Genomic DNA, 14,445 nt, shown 5'->3' with positions numbered 1-14,445 from the left:
CGGGCACATCCCCAGTAGGGAGTGTGCAGGAGGCAGCTGATCGATGTTTCTCTCTCATCGATGTTTCTAACTCTCTATTCCTCTCCCTTCCTCTCTGTAAAAAGTCAATAAAATATATTTTTAAAAAATAAAAGTGTAATATGCAAACTGACTGAACGACTAAACAGTGGAATGACTGTCCGGACGACCTTCCAGACCACCTTCCGGACGAAGCCGGGGCTGCGCGGGCCTACTATTGCACAAATTTAGTGCATCAGGCCTCTAGTCCTATCTAATAATAGACAAACATGGTAATTGACCATATCTTCGCTATGCTTCCCATTGGCTAATCAGGGTGATATGCGAATTAACTGCCAACGAAGACGGCGGTTAACCACCAACAAAGATGGTGGTTAATTTGCATACGTAGGCACAATGCTGGGAGGCGAAAGGGGAAGGACGGAAGAAGCCGCCTGTTCCTATCTAATAATAGACAAACATGGTAATTGACCATATCTTCGCTATGCTTCCCATTGGCTAATCAGGGTGATATGCAAATTAACTGCCAACGAAGACGGCGGTTAACCACCAACAAAGATGGTGGTTAATTTGCATACGTAGGCACAATGCTGGGAGGCGAAAGGGGAAGGACGGAAGAAGCCGCCTGTCGCTGACGGTGATCAGAAACCCAGGCGGCAAGCAAGACCCGGGTGGCAGGGCAAAGGCGGCCCTTTGCCCTGCCCCCCGGCACGTGATTGGAGAACCAGGGACACCTTTGCCTGCCTCCCCAGCCGGTGATGGGAGAAGCCTGACGGGGCAGGGAAGAGGTGGCTGCCAGCAGCCGCCTCTTCCCTGCCCCACCCCGGCCAGTGTTCAGAGAAGTACCTGTATTTTTTTTTTCAAAGTACCTGCATTTTTAATAATTTCTTGACATGGTAAAAGAATTTTACATTACTATCCAAGGGTGGTGGGGTGAGGAGAAGGAGCAGCAGAACAATCCAACAAACAAAAAGGGAAACAGAAATGCATGGTGGAAGGTATTTGAAGGGTGGGTAGGGGCATTGCCCAACTAAAATGCAATTGGTTTATTACTGAATACTATTCATGGTAAGACAGTATCCTGACTCCTTCTCTATACAGCATATTGGGAATAAAAATGATGCATCCAGGTCGAAATATGATTAGGGGTTGGAAGACAGGGAAAGAAGAAGTCAGAAATAGACATTGAGAGAGTCACTGGCTGGCTGGCTGCAAATACTGAGTCTCCAGTAGTGATAGAATAAAAAAGTGGGGGATATCTCTGGAAGATTCAAGAGATAGGGGGCAACTCTTCTATGGTTTTGACTTGCCCAGCAGATTTCCACATACACACGTGTACACGCCTATGTTTGTATGCACACACATATACACATAACTGACTCTCCAATAGTGATAGAATAAAAAAGTGGGGGATATCTCTGGAAAATTCAAGAGATGGGGGGCATCTCTTCTATGGTTTTGACTTGCCCAGCAGATTTCCACATACACACGTGTACACACCTATGTTTGCATGCACACACATATACACATAACTGACTGCCCCCCCTGGAAGCACAGAAGAAGAAGCCACCGCCAGAAGAAGAAGCCACCCACCTTTGGTCACCAGGCACCAACGCCTGCTGCTGGCTGCAGCCTAGGAGATGGACAAGCCACCCACCCGAGGTCCCAGGCTGCAGCCACCTGGAGAAGCTGCCAGCTCTGTGGTCCAGGGCGCCAGCGCATGTGGCCAGGGAAATAGGTTCCCTCTTCTCCTACTGCAGTCATTACTTCAATATTCCCCTTCTGAATTTCTCTCCTGTGCTGCAACCCAACTCCACTTTTCATCGGAAGGATACAGAACAGAGAGAGCAGTGTTAAAAGCTTACATTTTTAAGCCGGTAAGGTTGGTACTTAAACATATAAATGGAAAACTGGAGTCCTTAATGTAACAAAGGCTACAAAGGACAGGGACAGCGAATGACCTATTATATCCAGCAATCCATATGGGGACTGAAAACTTTGCAATGATGACAATTAGTGAAGATATGAACCAACTAAAATAAAAATAGTTGACAGGGACAATTTTTCCATCTTTGAAAATATCTACATCAAATCTGTTTAAATAGATTTTCATCTGCATAATATAACACATTCTGACAAGACCACCACCACCACCAATGTGGTCAGTGTTGTGCCGATAAATGTTTAATAACTGAGGGGAACCCCCCCCCCCAACAGTGCACAAATTTTTGTGCACTGGGCTACTAGTCTTCAATAAATGGTGCTGGGAAAACTGGAAAGCCACATGCAAACATATGAAACTGTATTACAGTTTATTCCCATGTGCAAAAATTAATTCAAAATGGATCAAAGACCTAAATATAATACCTGAAACAATTAAGTTACATAGAAGAAAATATAGGTACGAAACTTACGGACCATGGTCATAGAAAACACTTTATGAACTTGACCCCAAATGCAAGAGAAATAAAGCTAAAAAAAGAAATGAATGGGTCTACATCAAACTAAAAAGCTTCTGTACAGCAAAAAAAAAATTGACAACAAAACTAAGAGGCAGCCAACAAGATGAGAGATATTTGCAAACAGTAGCTCTGACAAAGGTTTAACTTCCAAAATATATAAAGAACTCATAAAACTCAACACCAAACAAACTACCCAATCAAAAAGTGGGCAAAGGACCTGAAAATACACCTCTCCCAAGAAGACATACGAAAAGCCAATAGATATATGAAAAGATGTTCAACCTCACTGGCAATTAGGGGAATGCAAATCAAAACTACAATAAGGTACCACCTCACACCTGCTAGAGTGGCCATTAGCAACAAGACAAGCAACAAGTGTGGGTGAGGTCGTGGGGAAAAGGGAGCCCTCACTCACTGCTGCTGGGAATGTAGACGGACAACCACCATGGAAAGCAGTCTGGCAATCCCTCAAAAAATTGAGAATAGAGCTACTATACAACCCAGCAATTCCTATCCTGGGTATATACCCCCAAACCTCAAAATCATATATTCACAAAGATATATGGTCGCCTATGTTCACTGCAGCACTCATCATTCACGGTGGCCAAGACATGGAAACAACCAAAGTGTCCAGCAACAGAGGACTGGATAAAGAAGATGTGGTCCATATTCTCAATGGAATACTGCTCAGCCATAAGAAAGGATGAAACAGTGTCATTTGCAACAACATGGAGGGACCTTGAGAACATTATGCTAAGTGAAATAAGTCAGAAAAAGCTAAGAACCATGTGATTTCACTCATATGTGGGATGTAAAGCTGAAACTCATGAACACAAATGGCAGTGTGGTGGTTGCCAGAGGAAAGGGGGTAGGGGGACAGGGGGGTCCTAATATAAGGTGACAGGAGGAGATCTGACTTTGGGTGGTGGGCACACGGTGCACTATACAGATCCGGTAACATAGAAACCCACACCTGAAACCTATATGTTCATGTTGACCAATGTCACTCCAATAAGTTTAACTAAAAAAGAAAGAACTGAGAAAAACCAGACTCAACCAAAAGACTATTAGAAACAATAAACAAAGCTGTGGGATGTACAAAGTCCAGTGTTCAGCCCTGGCCGGTGTTTCTCAGTGGTTAGAGTGTTGGCCCACGCACCAAAGGGTCACAGGTTCGATTCCCAGTCAAGGTCACATACCTGGGTTGCAGGTTTGATCCCTGGCCCTGGTGGGGATGCGTGTGGAAGGCAACCAATTGATGTGTCTTACATAAATGTTTCTCTCCCTCCCCGCCTCTCTCTCCCCTTTCCACTCTAAAAATCAATGGGAAAATATCCTCGGGTGAGGATTTTTAAAAAATCCAGCCCAGCCAGGGGGCTCAGTGGTTGAGAGTAGACCTATGAACCAGGAGGTCACAGTTAAATTCCCAGTCAGGGCACATGCCCAGGATGCAGGCTCAATCCCCAGTAGGGGACATGCAGGAGGCAACCAATCAGTGATTCTCATCATTGATGTTTCTCTCTCTCTCTCCCCCTCCTCCTTCCTCTCTGAAATCAATAAAAATATATTTTAAAAATCCAGTGTTAATATATACTAACAATGAAATATCAATATCCAAAAACAAAATAAAGAAAACATTCCCTTTACAATTGGAACAGAAAGGATAAAATACCTAGGAATAAACCTAACTTAAGGTGTGAAAGACTTGTACATGGAAATTACAACACATGAAGAAATTTGAAGAAGACACAAAGAAACAAAGATATTCCGTGTTCATGGATGGGAAGAATCAACAGAGTTAAAATGGCCATACTACCCAGAGCAATCCATAGAGTCAGTGCAATCCCCATCAAAATACCAATGACATTTTTCAAAGAAATAGAACACCCCAAATAGCCAGAGCAATCATGAAGGAAAAAGAGCAAAACCAGAGGTATCACACTCCGTGACTTCAAATTATACTACAAAGCTACAGTCATCAAAACAGTAAGGTATCAGCAGAAGCACAGACACTCAGACCAATGAAATGGAATTGAGAGCCCAGAAATATAACCACACATATATGGCAACTAATTTTTGACAAAGGAGCTAAAAACATACAAGGGAATAATAAAGCCTCTTCAATAAACAGTGTTACAAAAATTGGAAAGCCTCATATGCCATCTGACACCATACATAAAAATTAACTCAAAAAGGATGAAAGACTTGAATATAAGACCTAAGACCAAACAAAAAAAAAACACATAGAAGAAAACATAAGTACTAAGTTTTTGTGAACTTGATCCTAAAGATAAGGGAAGTAAAGGAAAAATGAATTGAATGGGACTACGTTAAACTAAAACAAAAAAACAAACTACTGCACCGCAAAAGAAATCAACAAATCAAAAAGACAACCAACTGAATAGCAGATATTTGAAAGCTATACCTCCAATAAGGGGCCAATATCCAAATATATAAATAACTCAAACAACAACAACATCCAATTTAAAAAATGGTCAGGGGACCTGAACAGACACTGTTCCCAAAAAGACATTCAAATGGCCAACAGATATGAAAAGATGGTCAACGTCATTAGCTATCAGGGAAATGCAAATCAAAATCACAATAAAATGGTTATTATCAATAAGACAAGAAGTAACAAGTGTTGGAGAAGATTTGGAGAAAAAGGAACCCTCTTGCACTGCTGGTGGGAATGGAAGTTCATACAACCATTCTGGAAAACAGTAGGGAGGTTCCTCGAACATTTAACAGTAGAGCTGTACCCTATGACCCAGCAACCCCTCTTCTGGGTATCTACCCGAAAAACTGAAAAATGCCCATAAAGATGTATGCATCCCTACGTTCACTGCAGCATTATCCATGGCAGCCAAGACATGGAAACCATTTGTGTCCCTCATCAGATGATGAGATATATGTACACAATGCACTACTATTCAGCCATAAAAACTGATGTAATATTGCCATTTGCCACAACATGGACGGATCTTGAGTGTATCACGTGAAGTGAAATAAGTCAGATGAAAAAGGACAAGAACCACAGAATTTCACTCATATGTGGGATATAAAACAGAAAGCAAGAAATGAACAAACTCATAGACAACAGAATGGTGGTGACAAGAGAGGAGGGGATCGGGGTAAAGGGGGTCAAATATATGGTGACAGAAGGATACTAAACTCTGGGTGATGAGCACGCAATACACAGACGATGTATTACAGAATTGTACACCTAAAAGTTATGTAATATTAATAACCAATGTTACCACAATAAATTTAGTTTTTGAAGAAAAGAGCTGAGCCTGGCCAGCATGGCTCAGTGGTTGAGTGTTGACCTATGAACCAGGAGGTCCCAGTTTGATTCCCAGTCAGGGCACATGCCCGGGTTGTGGGCTCAAGCCCCTGTGTGGGGGTTGCAGGAGGCAGCCGATCCATGATTCTCTCTCATCAATGATGTTTCTCTCTCCCTCTCCCTTCCTCTCTGAAATCAATAAAAATATATTTTTAGAAAGTAAAAATTACACATAAAAGTACTAGAAGAAAAAAGCTCTCATCCCACAGAGCAGTGATTCCCAAAGTGGGCGCTACCGCCCCCCGGTGGGCGCTGCAGCGATCCAGGGGGGCGGTGATGGCCACAGGTGCATTTGGGGGCGATGAGTAACTGCTATTAAAATTTTAAAAAAATTAATTTCCAGGGGCTGAGTAATATTTTTTCTGGAAAGGGGGCAGTAGGCCAAATAAGTTTGGGAACCACTGCCACAGAGCAACAAGGCTGACATAAATAAACCCAGAGTTCAGGCACACAAAACCCTGCTAATTTTGCCCATGTTTAAGGAACAAGACCATAGGCCCCGGCAGGCCCGGAGGGACGGAGAGGGTGCTGGGGTCGGAACAGCACTAACTCAAACCCCAGTCGGCAAGGTGGGACCACGAGGAAGTGTCATCACAGCTCTTTGTAAGGCTGAGGAATTAGAAACAACCACAATACCCAACCCCAGGTAACTTTTAAGGAGAAAAGTGTGGTATGATGCCACAATCTTTGGAGTTCTTTGCAGCCACTAAACTTGATGACTTAGGAGCTCATTCAGTGAAATGGGATGACCACGAAGCTGCATTTTTAAGTAGAAACACCTTGACGGCATTTATGGAATGAGCCATTTTGGGGGGAGGAGGCAGTATGTGTGATTAGGGAACAAACTGAAGGAGACACACGGGGCATTTCCAGGGCATTTACCGTGATTATCCCTGGAGGCTGGGAAGAAGGGGGCTTGGCTGTCTGCCTGAGTTTTTTCTGGATTTTCCTAAACTTAATACATTTGATTACTTTTGCGATTAGGAAGTCCTAAGGCTTGAGATCTGAATGACTGAGAAGGTGGTGTGAGTCCCATAACCAGGTAACTAGGAAAAGAGGAGGAGAATGGATGGGTGAGGGCAGACGACAGTTCAGGTTTGGACGGAACTTAGTCTGAGGGTCTGTGGCCCTCCAGGGACAGGAGGAGCCGGCTGGGGGTGGACCCTGGACTCAGTGCTGTCAGCTCCATGGACGTGACACCAGCCTGGAACTCGTCAAGGGCAAGGCGGGGAGGGGACGGCTCAGGGCACAGCTGCATCACTGGCTGCTGTGGATGAGGCCCGGGACACCCCAGCTGGAAAGGAGCCCTGCAGGGGGTGTTCCCCAATGGTCCTCCTACTTCCTGCCTGAGCCCCTCACAGAGGACGCTCACCCCCACGGGGGAGGACGGGGCAAATGACCTTCGCTAGTGTGTCCCTCAGCAGGTGAGAGGCAGAGCAATGACATTTCAAACAGGAGCAAAGGTGGCCACCTTGGAAAAAGACAGGCTTGCCCGCCCACCTCGCTGGAGCTGCACCTTCCAAAGGGGGCAGGAAAAGATCAAAGCGAAGTAGGACGCTGTTCTGCTCCCCAGTTTTCTACAAAAGACATCATTAGAGTGGAAAAACTGGCTTCTTTTTAAAAATATTTTTATTATATTTATTATTTAAATATATTGTTATTGATTTCAGAGAGAAAGGGACTATAGAGATACTGAAACATCAATGAGGAGAATCATTGATTGGCTGCCTCCTGCACTGGGGATGGAGCCCGCAACCTGGGCAGGTGCCCGTGACCAGAATCAAACCCTTCAGTCCGCAGGCCGAGGCTCTACCCACTGAACCACACCGGCCAGGGCAGCAAACTGGCTTGAGTCACAGGAAACCTTTCCCCCCGAGGACTGGGATCAGAAACAATGGAGCAGGAGCCACGAAAACCATCAGCTCACCTCACACTTAGGAAGAAGCTGAATAAACTTGGAACAGTGTGTCTCCTGCGATAAAGAGGAAATTTCAGATTTAGGAGCCGCCACACTGAACACAGTTAATTACACGCCCTTCACTCCACTCGCACGGCCTGGTGCCATGAGAGAAAGAGGAGTGCCTGGCCCCTTCTCTAGGCCTGTGCCCTGGTTTCTCTAAGGGATAGCGGACCAGCCTGGAACACGCAGGTCAGCCGTCTGCCATCCGGGCCTGCGCACAGGATGCTGCAGAACCTGGTTTAACAGACGCTTTCTCTGCACAATCAAGGGCCCTGCAATGAAGTGAGGTGTTTTCACAAGTCGCCCTCCCATTTCCTCTCACCCCCAATTCACCAAAAAGCCTCCAACGCTCGCCGAAAGGCTCCATCCTTGTCCCATGGACCAGGTCCAGGTTAATCTAAAAAAGGAGGAAACACACTCGGCCGCCAGGAAGCAATAGCTTCAACTCAGGGGCCCAAAACACCACTGCAGACTGAGAACAAGGCAGGAGGCGGCGGGACGGTCGGGCAGCTGGACCCAGCGGTGATGGCCACTGAGAGAGAAGGGGGCCCAGTGCAAATCACCCAGATGGAGGGGGGTTGGTGGGGTTTCTAAAAATAGAAGTAATGGTTTAAGAATTCATCTGAGGATTTTCAGATATTAAAAATAAGTTTCCTCCCCGGCACGGAGATTGGCCTCAGATCTTAGCTCGAATCGTCCCCAAATACCTAGTGACTTAGCCACGGACCTGAGTTAAAGCCCCACTGCCCACAGGGGGCGAAGAGCTCCCAGAAGGAAAATTATTTCAGAAGAATAAAAATTTATTTTCCTTCCAAATGGTTTTATGAAGGGTGAAGAATCAAGTCTCCTGTAAAATTAATTTTTAAAAATTGAAAATTTAAAATATTATTTTTATTATGCTCCATTCAAAAACTGATGGTTTCCAGAATTTCACCTAAGAGTAACAATGAAGAGAAAATAAAACAAAACACACACAAAAATGAAGAGAAAACAAGCTAATACAAGGATAAAAAAAACTCAGAGTTTCCTCATAGCCGAAATAAAAACAAAACAAGATCAGTTCAATAATAACAAAATAAGCTAGCTGTCTAGAAGTCTTTTCTTTTTTAAATCTTCTCCAGAGAATTTGTTTTTATTGATTTTCAGAAAGTGAGGAAGGGAGAAAGAGAGAAACATCGATCGGTTGCCTCTCACACATGCCCTGACCTGGGATCAAACACGCAACCTTTTGATATACAGGACGAAGCTCCAACCAACTGAGCGACCGGGTGTAGGAAACAGGCCTCTGTGATCCATCTCCAGCATAAACCAATGGAAACAGCTACTGAATTTCCCCTGGCAAAGAGAATGTAAAGAGGAGGGAAGAGGATCCAGCATCAGGTGGAAACCCCCGAGGTGCCTCCCTCCACTAGACAGGGGGAGGGGGAAGCACCTAGAAAAGGCCTCAGCCCATTTTTAAATGGCCCAATGGGAGACGGTAAGACCGAGGCAACAAGTGTTGGTGAAGATGTGGAGAGAAGGGAACCCTCACGCGTTGTTGGAGGGATTGCAAATTGGTGCAGCCACTATGAAAAACATTATGGAGGTTCCTCAAAAAATTAAAAACAGAACTACCATATGACCCAGCAATTCCACTTCTAGGTATTTATCCCAAGAAACCCAAAACACTAATTAGAAAAGATATATGCACCCCTATGCTCGCTGCATCATTATTTACAACAGCCAAGATATGGGAGCAACCTCAGTGCCCATAGACGAGTGGATAAAGAAGAGGTGGCACATCATATACACCATGAAATATGACTCAGCCACAAAAAAGAATGAGATCTTACCATTTCCGACAACATGGATGAACCAAGAAGGTATTATGCTAAGTGAAATACGTCGGACAGAGAAAGACAAATAGTATGTGATCTCACTTACATGTGGTATCAAAGAACAAAATAAGTAAACAAACAAAACAGAAACAGACTCATAGATACGGAGAACAAACTGAGGGTTGCCAGATGGGAGGCTGGGGGGACTGCGTGAAAAAGGTAAAGGGATTAAGAAGTACAAACTGACAGTTGCAAATACTCATGAGGATGTAAAGTACAGCACAGGGAGTATAGTCAATAATACTGTGATAACTATGGATAGTGCCAGGTGGGTCACTAGATTTATCGGAGGATCACTTCATAAATTATATAAATGTCTACCCACTGAAACTTAGTAATATTTGAACATCTGAAACTAATATAAATATTACTTTATATTCAACTAATATAAATATTAGTTGAATGTCCACTGTAATTGTGAAAGACAAAAAAAATTTTTAAAAAAGGGAATATATTCAAGAAGTCGTCTTGGAAAAACTGGACAGACACATGCAAAAAAATGAAGCGGCCACTTTTCAATACAAGAAACTCAATCTGTATAATACATCACGGTAGTAGGAGAGCAAACCACACAATCATCTCAGCCACTGAAACTTAGTAATATTTGAACATCTGAAACTAATATAAATATTACTTTATATTCAACTAATATAAATATTAGTTGAATGTCCACTGTAATTGTGAAAGACAAAAAAATTTTTTTAAAAAGGGAATATATTCAAGAAGTCGTCTTGAAAAAACTGGACAGACACATGCAAAAAAATCAAGCGGCCACTTTTCAATACAAGAAACTCAACCTATATAATACATCACGGTAGTAGGAGAGCAAACCACACAATCATCTCAGTTGACACAGGAATGGCATTTCCAAAAGCCAACCCTCTTTCATGATAGAAACTCTCAGAAACGAGGAATGGAGGGAAGATTGCTCAACACAATAAAGGACACTTATGAAAAGCCCACAACGAACATCATGCCCCATGAGGAAAACTTGAAAGCGTTCTCGGTCCTCTCACCAGTGAGAAAGAAATGCCTGCTTTCAGCACTGCTACTGAACCTTGCCCCAAAGTTCTATCCACAGCGATTAAAACAAAGGAAAGGCATCCAAATTGGAAACAAAGAAGTAAGACTAACATCTCTACTTGCAGGTGACATGATCCCATGCAAAGAAACTCCCAAGGAACGTGCACCCAAGAAAGCTACTTGAGCTAATAAACAAATTCAGCAAAATCACAGAGTACAGAGTCATCACACAAATTCAGCTGCGATTTTACACACCAGTAATGAGCAATTAGAAAAATAAAGAAAGCAGTTCCATTTACAGTAACATCTATATGTGCGTTTTTCCAAACCAACCAATCCCCAAATTCTCTGTAGACACAAACTGGATGGGCTACAGTTTAATTCAATGCTCCCTCTCTTTTGTTTTGTTTTGTTAACCCTCACCTAAGGATATTTTTCCATTGATTTTTAGAGAGAATGGAAGGAAGAGAATACACAGAGAGAGAAACATCAATGTGAGAGAGACATATCGATTGGTTGCCCTTGACCAGAATCAAACCTGGGACCCTTTAGTCCGAAGGCCGATGCTCTTTCCACTGAGCCAAACTGGCTAGGGCCAATTTAATTCCATTTTCACACTACCCAGAGTTGGCACTGACCCCAGGTTAAGAGCTCACGACCACTTGCTACTTCAGATGCCAATCTCAAGTAGTGGGTCCGCTGGTTACCCACACTTCCGACTGGACTACAAATTGGGGGCTCCCATGACACTGCCTCAAGTTCAAAAAAAGTGCTACAATGGCTCACAGAACTCAGGGGGAAAATGACCATTATTGGTTTATTTTAAAGGACAGGAATGAACAGCTAGTGAAGGGTTCAGCTTCTGTCCCCAAGAAATGTTGGATGTGCCACCCTTCCACTACTCAGAAACCCTCCAAACCTCGTCACTTAAAGTTGTTACGGAGGCTCCGTTACTCAGGGGGAAAATGACCATTATTGGTTTATTTTAAAGGACAGGAATGAACAGCTAGTGAAGGGTTCAGCTTCTGTCCCCAAGAAATGTTGGATGTGCCACCCTTCCACCCACTCAGAAACTCTCCAAACCCCGTAGGGTTGTTACGGAGGCTCCGCTATGTAGGCAGGATTGACTAAATCACTGACTGTTGGCGATTAACTCAATCTCCAGCCCCTCTCCCCTCCCAGCGGTCAGTGAATGGGCTGCGAGGTCCAATCCTCTAATCACATGGTTGGTTCCTCCCGAAACTGGCGCCTCCTCAAGCTACCTGAGCCCAAGAGTAATCTCAATGGGAGAAGATATTCACAAACGGTACATCCGATAAGCGGTCAATATCCAAAATACATAAATAACTCATACAACTTAACAACAGAAAAAAACAAACAATCTGGCTTAGCCCGGCCGGTGTGCTCAGTGGTTGAGCATCGACCCATGAACCAGGAGGTCACGGTTTGATTCTCGGTCAAGGCACATGCCCTGGTTGCAGGCTTGATCCCCAGTGTGGGACATGCAGGAGGCAGCCGATCAATAATGACACTGATGTTTCTATCTCTCTCTCCCTCTCCCTTCCTCTCTGAAATCAATAAAAATATATATTTTAAAAATGGGTAGAGGGCCTGAATAGACACTTCCAAAGAGGACGTACAGATGACCAATAGACACATGAAAAAATGCTCAATGTTAATAATTATCAGGGAAATGCAAATTAAATCCACAATGACATATCACCTCACAGCTGTCCTAGAATGCGTATCTTCAATCAATCAACAAACAACAAGAGGATGTGGAGAAAAGGGAACCCCCGTGCACTGTTGGTGGGAATGCAAATTGGTAGAGTCATTACGGAAAACAGTATGGAGGTCCCTCAAAAAATTAAAAATAGAACGGCCATATGACGCAGCAATCATACAGAAAAATAATAACTGTTGGCAATTATGTGGAAAAATTAGAACCCTTGTGCATTGCTGATGGAAATGTAAAATACATTTCCCACAGTACAGCTGCTGTGGAAAATGGTATGGCACGTACTCAAAAAATTAAACACATAATTAACAGATTAACAACAAAAATCTGTAAAAGCAAGTGAAATTCATTCTTAACAATACTGTTCAATAACTGACAGATTTAGGTGTTTTCTTTTTTCTAATATATTTTAGCTTTCAGTGAGGAAGGGTGAGGGAGAGATAGAAACATCAATGATGAAAGAGAACCATCAATTGGCTGCCTCCTGCACGACCCCCACATTAATTCCCCACAGGGATCCACCGCAACCCGGGCATGTGCCCTTGACTAGAATCGAACCCAGGACCCTTCAGTCCTCAGGCCGACACTCTATCCACTGAACCAAACCAGCGAGGGCAGATTTAGGTGTTTTCTACAGAACAGCTACTGATAAATCACATAATAAATAGCATAGGTTTTAAACACCTCACACTTTTGCAAGATTTGAAACCTCTCCAAATAAGCCCTTTCCTGCTCTACACATATTTTTACAACCATCAACTGTCACATTAGCTCTGCCAATCCCCACTTAAGGTTACACTAAATTAGTGATTTCGCACCTGTAAAAATATTCTCACCTGCTGTGGTTCTACGCCGACTGTTCAGAGGCCAATTCTTCAATCTTCAAACCGAACATTGAGCCCTGAATAAACAACAGATCAAGTGCCAAGGAAAACGATTCAAAATGGTTTGGCCTGTTTTTAATTAACTGTTGATATTGTTTTCAATGTTCTCCCCTCTTCAAGCAACCATTCCCATCCAAAGGATAGTTGCCTTAAATAAGTTTATTTCCTCTGGGCATTTTTTTTTCCCCGAGAAATTAACTCACATTGGTAAACAGCTGTCCATGTTTAGGGAATGAATGAGCTACTCATACAACATTCGAAGCCCACTTTTTTAAAATCATGTCCCTATGCACCAATAATTTTTTTAAAAAATCACTCAAAAGACTTTTTAAAAATTGTTTATTGACTCCAGAGAGGGAGAGAGAGAAGGAGGGAGGGAGAGAATTAACCCTAAATTGGTTGCCTGCCGGAGGCGCCCTGACCTGGCATCCAAAACCCAGGCACCAACCAAGGCTGGGAGCTTCCGGTGCAAGGGACAAGGCTCCCACCAACTGAGCCAGGGCTTGAGACCCTTTTTTGAAAATTAAGCTTTTTTTTATTGAACTTTTTTTTTTCCTATTTACATTATTGATTTATTCATGGGAATGCATCGTATTGTTATTTAAATCTCCAAACTTCTTTCGTTTAAAAATATTTTTTTTATTGATTTCAAAGAGGAAGGGAGAGAGAAACATCAATGATGAGAGAGAATCACGGATGGGCTGCCTCCTGCACGCCCCCTACTGGGGGTGCAGCCCACAACCCGGGCATGTGCCCCTGAGCGGAAGGGAACCAGAATCGAACCGGGACCCTTCAGTCCGCAGGCCGACACTCTATCTATCCACTGGGCCCAACCAGCCAGGGCAGAATGTGCCTTTTTAAATCAGCACAAAACCATCACTGTTAACAGAGCATGATTAATATTTCCTGCAATTATAGCTGGTCCCCAATATTCTATTTCTGCTCCATCCGTGTTACCTGTGTCCCCTCTGCCCCCCACTGGCCCCTCTTAGTCCAGCCCAGCTCCCCCCACACATTTTTTAAAAAGCACTTCCAGATGCTGTGAGACAGGTGGAAAGGCCTGAGCTGTGAACGGGTCGGTGCTCCTAATGCCAGACGCTAACAGCGACGCGGGTCCCGGCAACCAGAGCGCAGCCA

General features: G+C 43.6%; 1 long non-coding RNA gene across 1 annotated transcript in view; it reads right to left on the bottom strand.

Moving 5' to 3' along the window:
* The window catches only part of LOC102250666, a 44,192-nt gene that overhangs the window by 29,157 nt on the left and 590 nt on the right, over positions 1 to 14,445 (bottom strand). The gene's annotated exons all lie outside the window — the stretch shown is intronic.

This window comes from Myotis brandtii, unplaced genomic scaffold (assembly GCF_000412655.1).
Source record: "Myotis brandtii unplaced genomic scaffold, ASM41265v1 scaffold561, whole genome shotgun sequence".
In the NCBI taxonomy this organism is placed as follows: Eukaryota; Metazoa; Chordata; class Mammalia; order Chiroptera; family Vespertilionidae; genus Myotis; species Myotis brandtii.
This window is presented reverse-complemented; position numbering and strand designations above follow the sequence as displayed.